The sequence below is a fragment of the Ictalurus furcatus genome, chromosome 2, assembly GCF_023375685.1.
Source record: "Ictalurus furcatus strain D&B chromosome 2, Billie_1.0, whole genome shotgun sequence".
NCBI lineage: Eukaryota > Metazoa > Chordata > Actinopteri > Siluriformes > Ictaluridae > Ictalurus > Ictalurus furcatus.
Window position 1 is genome coordinate 38,832,044 of NC_071256.1, and position 15,904 is coordinate 38,847,947.

Below are 15,904 nucleotides of genomic sequence, written 5' to 3' on the forward strand. Positions count from 1 at the left end.
CACTCAGGTCTCGAGAACAGAGCTAAGAGATTGCTGCTAAAAGTATCGTGTACAACTTTTGAAGGTCATTTTATGTCTCAAGGTCTTCAGATCTTGAATTTCAGGACAAAAGGTCACGTAAGGTCACAGAGCACCACATGCACCTGACTGCATTCATACACAGCTTTCGCTCTGAGCTCTACACGCACTGATTTAGAGCGGAAACAACGCGGACGAGTCTCGTGTTGGAAAACGCTGACATCACTGCGTGACGAAGCGGCGTTACTGTTACCACGCCGAAGTCCATCATCTCCCTACAACAGCACGTCTTTCACAGCAGTTTACCTGCGATTACACGTTTCCTATTCATTATCCAATCACACGCCATGCTTTTCATCCCTTATTAATTACACCCGCTTAACGACTTCCTTCCTGTTCTCACTCACGTTATAGCAGCTATAAACACTCGCTCCCTCACCATCCCTCTCTCTAGTCTCTCTTTATTCACTCTCTTTAGTCTCTCTCTCTTTATTCTCTCTCTTTATCCCCTCTCTCTAGTCTCTCTTTATTCACTCTCTTTAGTCTCTCTCTCTTTATTCTCTCTCTCTATTCCCTCTCTTTATTCTCTCTTTATTCTCTCTCTTTATTCTCTCTCTCTCTATTCTCGCTCTCTCTATTCCCTCTCTCTCTATTCCCTCTCTCTCTATTCTCTCTCTTTATTCCCTCTCTCTTTATTCTCTCTCTCTCTCTATTCCCTCTCTTTATTCTCGCTCTCTTTATTCTCTCTCTCTATTCCCTCTCTCTCTATTCCCTCTCTCTTTATTCTCTCTCTCTATTCCCTCTCTATTCTCTCTTTATTCCCTCTCTCTTTATTCTCTTTCTATTCCGTCTCTCTTTATTCTCTCTCTATTCCATCTCTCTTTATTCTCTCTCTATTCCCTCTCTCTTTATTCTCTCTTTATTCCGTCTCTCTTTATTCCCTCTCTCTTTATTCTCTCTTTATTCCCTCTCTTTATTCCCCCTCTCTTTATTCTCTTTATTCCCTCTCTCTTTATTCTCTCTTTATTCCCTCTCTCTTTCTCTCTTTATTCCTTCTCTCTTTCTCTCTTTATTCCCTCTCTCTTTATTCCCTCTCTCTTTATTCTCTTTATTCCCTCTCTTTATTCCCTCTCTATTCTCTTTATTCCCTCTCTTTATTCCCTCTCTCTTCATGTTCATAAGACCAAAAAGAAAGCACCGCTTTGATGTCACAAAACTTAAAGTCGGCGCTTTATTGTTACAAAGCGCCGACACTGGAGACTCCTTCCACACACGTTACATAATACACATCTTGCATAATCAATGTACGTGGCGCGTCCGCCGTGCACGTGTCCCTGTCAACGAGCTGTTACTACGGAAACGATAACTTGTTCTAATGGAAGCACCGATCATCAATAAAGCTGCGACGTGCAGCGGCGTTACTGCCCGAGCTCCTGTTCTAGAGGGTCAATCAACACCTCCTGACCAATCACGATCCAGAAAATCACACGAATAATAACCGAATAAATCAGAGCCCAGCTCTCTTTCTTTTCCACTCGTGGATCGCCGTGGTAATCAAACGGAGTGAACGCTAGACAGTCGCGCGGAGGACAGAACAGGAGCTCGCACAAGCCAGCTGTTCCTCTGCGCGCCTCTGCAACAGTGAGCCTCTATTGCTGAACTTTAAAAAAGGAAGTCTGTAGAGAGCGGAAAGGAAGAATACAGCTCAGCAGGATGTGGAGACACACACCGTTCCACATTAATCACCATTAAAGCTTGTTATTTCGCAGGAGGACAGAACCTGGCTGCACACGTCCCTAAATGAGGTCACATTTAAAAGGCAGACTCCAAAACAAGCCGTATTAATCGCACAGAACCAGACCTTGTGTTCGGGATCCTTCTTTTTTTTCCTGCAGTTGTAAATATGAGTTGTTTATTAGAACTGTACTTCTCTCTCTCTCTCTCTCTCTCTCGCTCGTTCCATCTTCGTCCTTTTTCAAGCGCTTCACCTGCAACACGTGTTCGGAGAGAAATATTCCAATACAGCAAGACGACGTTGTTGTTGTTGTTGTTGTTGTTGTTAATATGAGGTTGCTTTAAAGAAAGGAGTTTGGAGAAAAATCTAAATGTTCCGACGTCACTCCACACGGACATGGCAGTTTAACAAAACAGAAACATGTGAGACTTAACACGTAACTAAAGAGTAGTGCGTCGAACAATAATTATCGGCACCCTTCATAGTAAAATGGTAAATGACGCAGTTATATAGCGCTTTTATCCAAAGCGCTTTACACTTGCTGCGTTTACACGGACAGCAGTAATCTAATTACTGACGTTACTCTGAGTAAGATAATATTGTGATTAAGGTGTTTACATGAGTCGCTTTTAGAATACTCCTGTCATGTTCCCGTTTTACATGTTTCAGAACATAATTAGATTAACAGCCCGCGTCATTACGTCACCGCGCCACGCCGTCCGACGTCCCTCCAGAATTTCACGTATCAACATACAGTTCGTCTTCGTTATGGTACCGTATACAGTTTTGCGTGTTTTTATTTTATTTTTTTTACGGACGTTTTAAGTGCAGTTAATTATTTGTCATGCTGTACGTGCTAATAGACGACTGCTTGAAGCGGTGGGTGTGTCCCAAATCGCGTACATACCGTCTATATAGTAGCCGAGATACATGTATTTATCCCCACTGCAGGCCTATAGTAGGAAAGTATGCGATTTGGGACACAGCCGAACTCTCTTGCTCGCCATAAAAACGTAAAACTGCCGTGTGTGATCGTGTCCTGTCGCAACATGCGGTGAAAACTCCCACACGACGTTCATAATGTGATTAAGGTGTTTACATGTCACTACTACACGTCCATAATGCGACTAAAACAGGAGTACTCCACCTGTCTTAATTCCATTAGTGCTTACTTCGATTATGACCTTAATCAGATTAAGGTAAGTAAAAATTGCTGTTTGCATGATAGTTTCTTAATTAGAGTATGGTCTTAATCGGATTAAGAGTGGATTATTGTTGTCCATGTAAACGCAGCTACTGTGTCTCATTCACACATTCACACACACACACACACACACACACACACACACACACACACCAATGATAGCAGAGCTTCCATGCAAGGCGCGAACTTGCCATCAGGAGCAACTTGGGGTTCAGTGTCTTGCCCAAGGACACTTCGGCATGTGGAGTCACGTGGGCCGGGAATCGAACCGCCAACCCTACGATTAGTGGACAACCCTCTCTACCACCTGATCCACAGCCACCACGAGCAAAAATAATATATGTATAAAAATAAACATCTCCAACTCAAATTACGCACAAATCAGTCAATCAAAAATCAATAATAACTCAACACATGAATGTTCAGTAGGACCCACGTGTCTACGGGGGAGGGGTTCCGAGCCCCCCAGCGGATGCCTGAAATCGCGGGTAGTAGCGAACGCTAGCATATATATATATATATATATATATATATATATATATATATATATATATATATATATATATATATATATATACACACACACACACACCGCACATACCTATGATGAAGTTTCATTTATAATTTAGACACAATAAGATATAAACAACAATAACTAATGATTTTTAAAGAACGGGATTTGATCGATTTACTCCGAACGGCTTGCAATTTAAATTTCATGGTTAAGTGAAACTGCCGTAACTGAAAGAGTGGATACGATGTTTTACGACGTTTTTTATTTATTTCTAAAACATATAATAAGCACACTTACACCCAACACACACACACACACACACACACACACACACACACACACAGTGAGGATAATAGTGAAGGAGGGGAAAACAACAAAAGATCACAGTTTTAGAAATCCACGCCTGAGCTGATGTTTGTGGTTATGGATGAAATGCTGTTCGGAGCTATAGAAGCTCCTCATGAGAACATCACACTACAAGCGGCGTCTCGTTGTTTCTGCAGTCAGACGAGACCGAACTCAAACATGTAGAAGGAAACCGAATGCGAGCTCCTGATCAGGCAGCGTGAAACGTCGAGGTGGATTTTTGAGTTGTTTTCGTGGTTCTTGCGAAGACTGACGGCGTCATGAACTCTACTAAGTCTTACGATATTCCAGCCGATAGCCTGGTTTCAACAAGAATTCAACAAGAAGACGAGCCAAACACAAGGTTGAAATCATTTCTGTTTGATTTCATGAAGTCTTTTAGATTACGGGCGCCAATAATTCTGACGAACACAGCATATGGTTTTAAATGACATCATTATTCCTTTATTATCTTAACGTCTGATTATTTGCTCATATGTTAAACTAATAAAAATGATCAGGGTAATTCAAATGGCATGCCATACAAAACTATTGGCACCCTGTTTTTCAGACATCGATATCAGTTACACACTCAACACAACGTAGTGGGAGGAGCCAATGCAGCACCAAGCTGTGCTTTCACCAAACTACTCCTTTAAGGTCACATGTTGTGTATCTGTCCTCTACATGTGCAGGTGTTATGTGCTCAGAACACGGAGCGACTCGGGGATGACGGGAAAAACCACGAAGCCGACGCCAGGAACACGGACGAGCGAACAAACCTACACGCTCGGCGTCCCTCCAGACCGTAGCTTATAGGAAACAGTCTGATGTTTCGAAAGTTTCTGCGCACTTAAATGAACACCCAGACTCCAACCGCAAACCACCCAGAAGGACTGGCACTGAAAAATACACAAAGCCGGCCGCGGGGTGATGCCCGAGGCCTGCGTGTGGAGGCTGTTAATGGGCAGATGTGGCGTTTCTAAATATCCCACACACACACGCTTACACACAGTGTGAGGGAAGCGGAGAGAACCGTGCCGCGGTTAAATAAACTCCACCACGCTGACGTTCTCAGCACATGTATAATATATACTGTATGTGTCTGCGTGGATGTATGCAAACAATATCGTTATGTTCAGTTCTAGTGGAGATTTCGGCATCGCAGCATTTCCACACGTGTGAGCGTGTGTTAAAACCACGCTACGTACAGATGTGTATCATCACCTGGATCACAGCTGCCGCCGTGGTGCAAAGTACTGATGGAACATACACTCACATACGCTCGCACGCTCTCTCTCTCACACAGTAACACACTGACGACGAACTCGATTCAAAAGCGCACACGATTAAGCGTAGAATCTGTGCTTCGTTCACAAAAGGGGCTTTTTGGGTTTGCTTTTGTGTTTTTTTTGTTTTGTTTTTTTACACAGGAAGGAGTTTGAGCTCTAGAACATCGTCTGGAAGATATTTAACAAATAAGGCCAGTCAGTTCATTAGAAATGAGGCAGATATACACAGTGGTGTCACTTTAGGACCTGAGAGGGTTAGTAAGGACAGAGGGGCTGCCGGTGCCAGACGAAGGGGGGCTTCCAGACATGAGCCGAGGCCAAAACATACCCAATACATTTATACAGAGAACCAGCGAACGAGACAAATGACCCAGAATGGAAAAAAGACTCAAAGAGGGCGAGAAGGGAGGAATGTGTTTGTGTGTGTGTGTGTGAGAGAGAGAGAGAGAGAGAGAGAGAGAGAGGGAGAGAGAGAGGGAGAGAGAGAGGCATATTAGCTCAACTGACACAAGAATGTGAAACTGAGAAGGAGGTGAAGATTACTCACACAGAGCTTGATTTGTAATTACATTAAAACCACAGCGCTGCTGATCGCTTTATTCCGATTGGTTCAAAAATAAGACACGCTATTTTAACAAGGGAAAAAAAAAATATCATGGATATGGTGAAGCTTTCCGTAAGGAGCCGGAGGGGGAAAGCAGAAGTTTTGAGATCAATTAGATAAGACAAACATTCACTTGTACCAAAGTGATGAATACGTGAAACATGGTGGTGGTAGAGTCATGGAGTCAGTGTCCTTATTGACGGAGTGACACCAAAAGGAGCAGAGCCTTAAAGTCAACTTCACGGTTCATACCCAAACAAACGCCCAGGAATCAGGGCTCGGAAATTCATCATGGAGATGTTTTAGTCCAGACGTGAAAAACGTATCGATTGTCGAGGTCCATCATCTGATCGCCAAGCGTAGATTTTACTTACTGGAAATAAAAACTGTAATAATCATACCATGTCATAACAGCTGCCTCGGTTTACTCGCTCAGTGCATACAGAGGCATTTAAAAGGTAATAATGCGACATGGCAAGACGCGAGATTAACTGAAAATTCAGACTAAAAGTGTTTTGTTTTGTTTTTTAAACTCAGTATGCGGTGGTTACAACAACACTGTGACGTACAGTATTAAACAGTCATGACACTGACCTTCATTACACTGTAATAACACAGTTATGGATCGTATATTCAGACTGGAACGCAAGTAAACTGTACATTTTTTGCATATTAAACTTTTTATGAGTGCTTATAATGATATATCGAAGTCATGACATCTTAATGATAAAGTTATGCACTGTAAATATTTTCTCTGACTCAAGCTACAAAGTCAGGTGACGGGTGACGCCGCGTCACGTTTACGTCAAGTGACTCGTGTCGTAAGACGTGACAGTTGAAAACGTCAGGCTGACGTCAGTCGGAATCGGTCGGATGAATGTTTGTGTGTTTACGTCAGGTTTTATATGTATACGTAGCTCTATAATCACGACATTACCTACGCCGACCCGTGCGGTCTTTACGACCGCTGACGTCAGATGGAATCGGTTTGATAAAAGTTTATCAGTTTATGTAGGTTTTAAAATAAAGTGTAACGGACAAAATATTACGAGTGAAATGGATTCAGTCGATCGAGAAACGTCATAAAATCCATCAGTCCTCCAGGTTTGTGGTTCTCGAAGCAAAAGGGTTCTCGATAGGCCAAACTACAGAGGCAAAATAATGTCGCTACTCAAACACTCGCACTGTTTAAACCCTAAATCTGTTCAGTGAGCCCTGCGCGAACACACATTCCCCTTGGATCAGTGCCGATATCTCGAGATGTGCAAATGGAAGATTCCTCCGCTCGGACCGATCCGCCGTCCAGCTCCCCGTGGACACGCTCAGACAGGGACAATACTGGTGATGGATTGTTCCATGGCAAAGATTTGCCTGGGTGTCTACGAGCAAAAACACAGTGTGTCTGTCCAACAAAGAACAGAGACAGGAGGAAAAGGAAGTGCTCAGTCCTCCACCGCACAGACCGCACTTTCAGCGTTCACGTCTCGGCTCGAGCCGCCGCTCGGGTCCCGGGTCAAAGCCCACACGCTGGCTCTCGTCCTTCGGTAGCTGTTTATTTTGCGGTTGAGTCAATGTACTCTGCGGGTCACACAGTAGCACTCTGTTCCTCCTTCCTGCTGGAAAACAAACGATCATCTGCTGAGCCCGAGGACGTTTACGCTGACGCCATCAGACCACAGCGCTGCCCTGACAGTAGCGCGGCCAGCATCACAGCTTCATATTAACGTTCCAAAACCTTATCGTTTCTATACTAATCTCCACACAAACACGTGTGCAGTCACTGATCCAGAGCCAGCGCTTTGTAACAGTCAGAGGTAACGCCTTATTAACTTCTAGAGAGAGAGAGAGAGAGAGAGAGAGAGAGAGAGAAGAGACAGAGGCTGAAGAAATGTGTAATGGATAAATGGAGGAAAATTCCACTCACTAAACTTAACCAACAGGAGTCTTCACTCAGCGTCCAGACACTTAATACGTCTTATTAAAGAAAAGCTGATGTTACACAGCGATAAACACTCGACTGTCCCAACTTTTTTGGAGTGTGTTACAGTCATTAGATTTGTAATGTGTGTATATTTTCAAAAATAAATTACATTCACAAAGTAGAACACCAAATAATGTGTTTTCAGTACAGTACAGCGTGAACTCAATTTTCAAAGGATTCTTTTTTTTGCATTTTCCATACTGTCCCAACTTTTTCGGAATTGGGGTTGTAGACTGAGGGGGAAAAAAAAAGAAAATGTAAAGAGATGAAAGGGGTGTGTGTGTTTTGATGAGCGAGTGTACACACACTAAGACAGCATTGCTGCCCGAAATGACATGGAACCAGACGTCCAGACGAGCAGCTGCTGTTACAGACGGACTGCGTTTACACGGACGGCAGTAATCTAATTACTGACGTTATCCTGAATAAGACGTATAATAATGTGATTAAGGTGTTTACATGAGTCGCTTTTAGAATACTCCTTTCATGTTCCCGTGTTACATGTTATAGAACATAGCTGGATTAACGTCATTGCGTCATTACGTCACCGCGTCACGCCGTCTGACGTCCCTCCAGAATTTCACGTATAGACACACAGTTGGTCTTCGTTATGGGACCGTATACAGTTCTGTGTGTTTCAGTTTTAATTTTACGAAAGCTTCAAGTGCAGTTAATTATTTGTCGTGCTGTACGTGCTAATAGACGACTCCTTGAAGCCGTGGGCTGCGTCCCGAACCGTGTACTTGCCGTCTATATAGTAACTGAGATACATGTATTTCTCCCACTATATAGCAGGTAAGTACGCGGTTTGGGACGCAGCCGTGCTCTCTTGTTTGCTGTTAAACGGTTGAGCGCTGCCGTGTGTGATCGTGTCCTGTCGCACAATGCGGTGAAAACTCTCACACGACGTTAATAGTGTGATTAAGGTGTGTACACGTCTGTAACGTGACTAAAACAGGAATACTCCACACGTCTTAATTCCACTTGTGTTTACTTCGAGTGTGACTTTAATCAGATTAAGATCATCAGTAATCTCTGTTTACATGCTAGTGTCTTAATCAGAGTATCGTCTTAATCGGATTCATATCGGATTATCGCTGTCCGTGTAAACGTGCAGACTGAAACCCTCGCATCTCCGCGTCTGCTCGAGTGGCGGCACGGGATCATGAGAAGACTTTCATGCAGCGAGGACGATAACACACAAAGCAACACGTTCACACTTCGGACTCGTGTGATCACACACACACACACACACCACACAACAGTGTGAAAAACATTCACAGTCTCACTTTCTTCACGTGCCTCGATAATGTGATATGCACAGTGTGACAAAAAGTCAGGCTATAACTGTAACACACACACACACACACACACACACACACACACACACACACCGTCGTCTCGAACACGTCCCGGCTCATTCCACGATTTCGGTGATGTTTGTGTCGCACTGATTTGACATTTACAGACGTGTACGTAAAGTGAAAGACGCTGCACGACAACAACGACTCTTCTGCATGTTTCAGATAAACGTCTACAGCGTCCTCGCGCCTGGTCTCCTCCTCTCCGACCTCACTCTGTTCATCTCTCGTACACAATCAATCTCTCACTCCTACACACTCCTGAGATACATCTCTAACCCGTCGCCTCATCGTCCTCGCTGTGGTTCGCTAAATCAAGCCCGAGAGACGCATACGATCGGATCTTCCCGGAATTTCATCGATAACGGACGTATAACATCTTCCCACGACAGCTGTAAGGAAAATATTCATCATGCACACACTGGCGTGGTTTTATTTCCCTACAGCTGCAGGCAATAAAGGAACCACCGCCTGACACGACGGTCACTGACGCACAACCGGCATCGGCGTGTGAGTGAACGCAGGAGTGGAAGAGTCTAGCCATGCGTTCCTACTTAAACCATTACGTCTAAAATTAAACGCTGTGGCTAAAAGCGGGAGACACACCTGGGCTGAACGAGTGAATGTGGGTCAAAATAGGAAGAGGGAAAGATGGAGAAATATGGACGCAGTACTCCTGTGGAGTGTGAGCGTGATTTCCGGTCTGCTGTAAGGCCAAGTCACGCAAAACACACACGGAGTCTATACTGCTCATTTATCATGAGGATTTAAATGACTAACAGTAGCTACGAGTTGTTGTTGTTGCTGTTGTTGTTGTTGTATTGCGTTGTGGTTCTCCATCACGATCAGGAATGTCTGTGCAGCTCCAGAGACGAAGAACGAGCATCTTCCTCGAGCGGGATCTCGGATCACCGTTGATTAATTCTCCGTGACAGCAGCTCTGACAGCAGCGCAGCTTCACATCACAGCTTTGTTTACGATTCACGCGCTCGTTCCAACACGCCATCGTTCCCATAGTAACAGCTCGTTCACAGGGACACGCCACGTCAACGGACCAAAAAGCGTCCTGCGTAGACGTTGAGCGTCGTTGACCTTTAACATTTATGGAAGGAGTCTCCAGTGCGAGAGGAAAAGCTGGAACTAAGGTTGTTTTTTTTTGACATTTTCAGGACAGAGGCATTTACACGTTCGTAGTTTCTCTGTAACGTGACATGACATTCCACAATATTAAATTATATTTATGTTAAAAGACAGCTCAGCTCAGCTCAGCTCAGCTCCGCCCCCCCGAAGCCCGGCCTAATTTAATGTTTAATGCAGAAATGTGACACTATAACCACATTTGTTTTGTTTTATTTCAGACCTGATGAAAGCGAGTGTGTATTAGACTGAGGGCGGAAAAGAGAAAATGTAAAGGGGTGTGTGTGTGTGTGAATATATACGGGAGTGTCCATCCTGAGTAGTGTGCTTTTACAAAACCCCTTTTCCTGTGTGTGTGTGTGTGTGTGTTTTGATGAGCGAGGGTACACACACTAAGACAGCGCTGTTGCCCGTAATAACATGGAGCCAGACGTCCAGACGAGCAGCTGCTGTTACAGACTGAAACCCTCGCACCTCCACGTCTGCTCGATTTGCAGCACGGGATCATGGGAAGACTTTCATGCAGCGAGGACGATAACGCATAAAGCAACACGTTCACACTTCGGACTCGTGTGATCACACACACACACACACACACCACACTAAAAACACAACAGTGTGAAAAACATTCGCAGTCTCACTTTCTTCACGTGCCTCGATAATGTGATATGCACTGTGTGACAAAAAGTCAGGCTATAATTGTAACACACACACACACACACACACACACACACACACACACACACACACACAGAGACCTGTAAACGCAGGCGTACAGGTTTCCTTCATGACAACAAGCATTTATAATCATTAAAATCCTCCAGCATTTATGAGCGAACACGTTTAACATCTTGAGCTCGAAACATCCTTTTCCACACGTCCTCCATTACACCGTTTATGTACATTTGAATTCGTTCACTCGACCCTGTCGCTTAAACACAAACATTCGGAGCATTTCACAGGTCACGAGGCAGATCTTCACCAGGAAGCCATTATAATCATCTCCTGAACATCTCGAGAAGAAGAAAAGTACACAGGTTGATTTTCAGTGATATCGGGACACAGACTGACGGCGTTACAGATGGAAAACAAATGACTAATTTACAAACTGCGAGTAAACTGTCAGAACGGCCGGAACGTCCTCATGACGTTAGCAAAGCAAGCTCGTTCTCCACTAGAGACCTCAAACCTGTTACTCATTTAAGAAGAAAACGCTGCAAAGAAGCTGTGGTTTGTTTGGTTTTTTTTTAAATGGCATTGTTGCCCGGAATGTACGAATGCTTAAACGCACGTTTTCTGATATTCAGAGTTGAAAAAAAGATAATAATAGGATTGTTTATGTTAAAAGGCACCGTAACCAAGGAGACAACCCTCGTACTGTTTCAAACTGCCAGCTTTTATACCGCTGAATATCTCATCTTTTTTTGAATACCACAGCGTCATGTGTGTATTTAGCGCACGCTACTGAAAGGACGCGTTGAACCCGAGCAGCAGACTGGAAGACGTAAATATCATCAAGTAAACATTCAATTAAACAGAAATATACACACACACAAATAAAAGGGGGTGGGGGGGGCTGAGATGTGCCATGCTTGGCAACATGCACATCCACTCAACAACAACAACAACAACATCATCACCAAAAAAAAACACTTTCCACAAGCTCAGCTTGTTTTAAAGAAAATAAAATGGGAGGAGGAAACGGGTTCTGGTGCTCCGAGCGCTTAAGAACCTGAACAGCCGCTTTGTTTTTGGCTGCAAGAACAAGTTTCCGTGTGTGTTGAGTGGATTCTGATATTGCAAAGGGATTAACAATACACACACATGCGCGCACGCGTGCACGCACGCACGTACGCGGTCTTCTCACTGTGTGCTAATGCCAGCGAAGGTATCACTCACGGTGTTGGGGGAAGAAGCACATTAATGCCACTGAAGGGTCGTTTGAGAGCCGAAAGAGCCGCTCTTATTGGAGAACTGATGGCGAATTAATCCAAAAGACAAATCTGGTATCACTTTAATCCGTTTCCAAGCAACCCAGCATCACCAATCCATGTGGGGACTCAACTGCTGATCATCCTAATTATAATTATAATTCCACAAAGGCTTCATTTTATCGGTCTTTGCTTGCCGTCAGTGGCCGACGCCCATCAGTGCTTTCTTTCCACACGCTACAGAACGTTGACTCGTTTGAAGGAAAAAGGGACGTGGTGGCTCAGTGGCGAAAACTTTGAGCTCCGACGGTCATGAGTTCAAACCCTGGCATTGACAAGCTGCCGTGGTTGTGTCCTCGAGCAAGACCCTTCACCCACCTGGATAAGTGCGTCTGTGAAATGCTGTAATGTAATGATCACACTCGCATCTTAATACAGACCGCGGTAAAGTTAGAACATAAACGGCGTCAGACTAAACCGTCAGAATTCCAAACTGCATAGACAGAGACGATCCTTATCTATATAAAAGGCTCTTAATGCTGATCGATCAGCAGAACATTGAATGATTGACATGAAGAACGCTGATTATATCGTAATGACGGCTCCTGTCGGGGGGGGGGGGGGGTATTTATTAGGCATCAGGTGAACAGTCAGTTCAGAAGTTGGAGTTAGGAAAAATGGGCAAGCGTAAGGATCTGGGTGACTTTGACAAAAGTTGCGATGGCTAGACGACTGGGTCAGAGCGTCTCCACAATGGTAGGTCTTGTGAGGAGATTCCGGTATGCAGTGGTTAGTACCTACCAAAAGTGGTCCAAGGAAGAACAGGGCGACAGGGTCATGGGCGACCAAGGCTCATCGATGCGTCGACGTGAGGAGCGATGTGTGCCAGGATAGCACGCCCTGACACACTGCAAAAACCCTTCAGGAACGGTTTGAGGAACATGACAAAGAATCCAAGGTGTTGACTCGGCCTCCAAATTCTGCAGATCTCAGTCCGATCGAGCGTCTGTGGGACGTTCTGGACAAACGAGTCCAATCCACGGAAGCCGACTGGACTGGACTGGATTAAAAAACCTGACCTCGACCCCTAACAGCTGTCTAACTATAGGCCTAAATCAAACCTCTCCTTTAATCGGCAAGACCCTAGAAAAGGTTCTTACTAGCATCGTACTAGCATCGGAACCACGTTAACGAAATCTTGGGTCAGGATTGAGACCTCGTTAGAGTGCTGAGAAAGCGTTGGTTAAAGAAATAAATGACCGAATGCTGGTTTCGGATCAGGGTTCTGCTTATGCGTCAGACACAGGTTTATCAAAGAGAAAAAGAGCTTTGAAGCTCAACATCGGATTTTAAACAGATCCACCGTTTTACTGGACTGCACTGAGTGAGCGTGTCAATCAAAAGTGGGGGCGGGGTTTAACACAATAATCATGTTCTTCACGGATAAAGGCAGCTTTCAGCTTTTCTAAACTGATCCAGAAATGGAATTTGCCAGCATTTGACGAGGTAAGGAAACTTACAAGAGGTTTGTCAGAGAATTTCTGAATATAAACACAACCTTGTTTGTTCCGTTTAAGACTGCAATGAAACTCTTTAAGGAGAATTAGACTCTGATTTAAGCTCCAGGACTCAAATTCCAGCACCCTGTGTTTTTCCTGATGCTGTAATAACAAACCTGACTGAACTCATCAGTTAATGACGAGGTGGAACGACTGGGTCCGGGAAGGAAAATCACCAAAGCGTCCAGGAACGTCGAACACGGCGAGCAGCCTGGCCGTTCCTTTCACAAGCCAGTCTCAGACAATTAAACAGAGCCGGGACTGCAGCAGGGCCGCGAATATACGGCGTGGACAAATAAACCTCCGTATTTACGCCTTTCACAGTTTCCTGCAATAATAAAGAAAACAAGGCGAGTGTATGAGTCACACATTACTTAAGTTCTCGGGATGACGCACAATATTATGTCTCAAGTGCATGTGTAGGTGTGGAAAAGATCCACTCCGTGTAGTGCAAATGTTTGCACACCCTCACTTCAACAACAGTGGCATTTAATGTGAGGTTAACTGGTTTTACGGTCATTAAAATAATCTTATATATATATATATATATATATATATATATATATATATATATATATATATATATATATATATATACACACACACACACACACATTTTTTCAGACGGAGTACGTGTTCATTTTGTTGCTCGTCGATACCGAAGTGAACAGTGTTAATCAACCAGGGGCTTCATGGAAAATTTTATTTAGCTCCGTTTGTGTTGGTCGCAGAAGTATTTCCCGATTCCAGTGTCAGCATCGATGTACCCCTAATAATAACGATGTGAAATATTTCTATTGTATTGTCTTGTTTAGAAGTGGACTTCTGTATTCCCCTAAAGAATTTTTGCAAATCTCTTTGGTTGTGTTTTTTTGGGTTTTTTTCCTTGCTTTTCCACTCTTTAGTCTCATCATAGTGTTCTTAAACTCACTTCCTAAACACTCTGGTATCTTTTTATCCTCTTCTCCAGATGGGGAAAAGGATCGCTGAACATTAGACACAATAATAAGGTAAATACATTAGTTAGAATGTTTAACTGGGTGTGCGAAATTGCTTTTAGCTGTATGATTCAACCAGAAACCACCAATAAATGAACTCTGGAACTCGATGAAACGTTAAGTTAAAGCTATACGGTTTAGACACAGAAATTATGCGGGCACAAACTTTTGCACGTCACTGGATTATTGATAGAAGTGCACAATGGCGTGTACTTGAAGTTCAGCAGGGAATAATTCAGCACTTGTTCTGCAGTTGGAATCCCAGGAGCATTTCCAACCTGCATCAGAACCCTAGGAACACATGGAGGATTCTTTTTAAAGAGAGAGAATTACAGAAATTGGACCAAAAACAGGTTTATTAAAACAGACTGACTACTGTTTTTAATCAAATGTTTAAATCATTTGAGCTATTAAAATCACTCACCAGGAGCAGCATAAAGAGACGATTATTTCGTATCATTGTCGCCACCTTGTGGAAGGATGGACAATTGCATACCGTGCTTCAGGTGGCGATTCTGAGTCGACTCACCTCGTCACAAATCGGATCCGTTTCCTTGGTTACGCGAACCATGGAGCGATAGTGGTGCCCGCGATAGGATTGCGGGTAGCGTAGTTAATTTTACTTCACAAGCAAAAGCTTTATAAATAATTTACGATAAAAATAACACTCGCTACGAATGACTACGAAAGGCATTTTTACTTCCGGATCCTCGTTGATCTCATGACGTTTCAGATAAGGGGCGGGGCTAAAAGAAGCGCTAGCGAGTAGTAGTGTGCAGTGAGTCAGAGGAATCGGTTCAGCTCACCAGTAAGAGCCGACTCTTTCGTCTCCCAAACGGCTCATTCCCTCAAATTTCGCGTCAAGCGATCAAAAACTCTCACTCTTTCCTCCGAGTAACAGCACAGCGTTACACTTGGCTCCAAATACCAATCCGGTTCTATTGTTTTCACTATACACTGAAGGCATTTGGGTTTGAGATTAAAAAAAAAATGAAGCTTTCATTTCCTGATATTTACATCTAGATATGTTAAACAGATTTGGTGGCAGAGTTCCATCATCGATAAAGATTAGCGAGAATTTTCCAGAAGCAGCCGTGCAAGCACAAGCCATGACACTACCTCCACGATGCATGACTGAAGAGCTTGTATGTTCTGGATCACGAGCAGATCCTTTCTTTCTCCACAGTTTGGCCTTTCCATCACTTTGGTAGAGGTTCATCTTGGT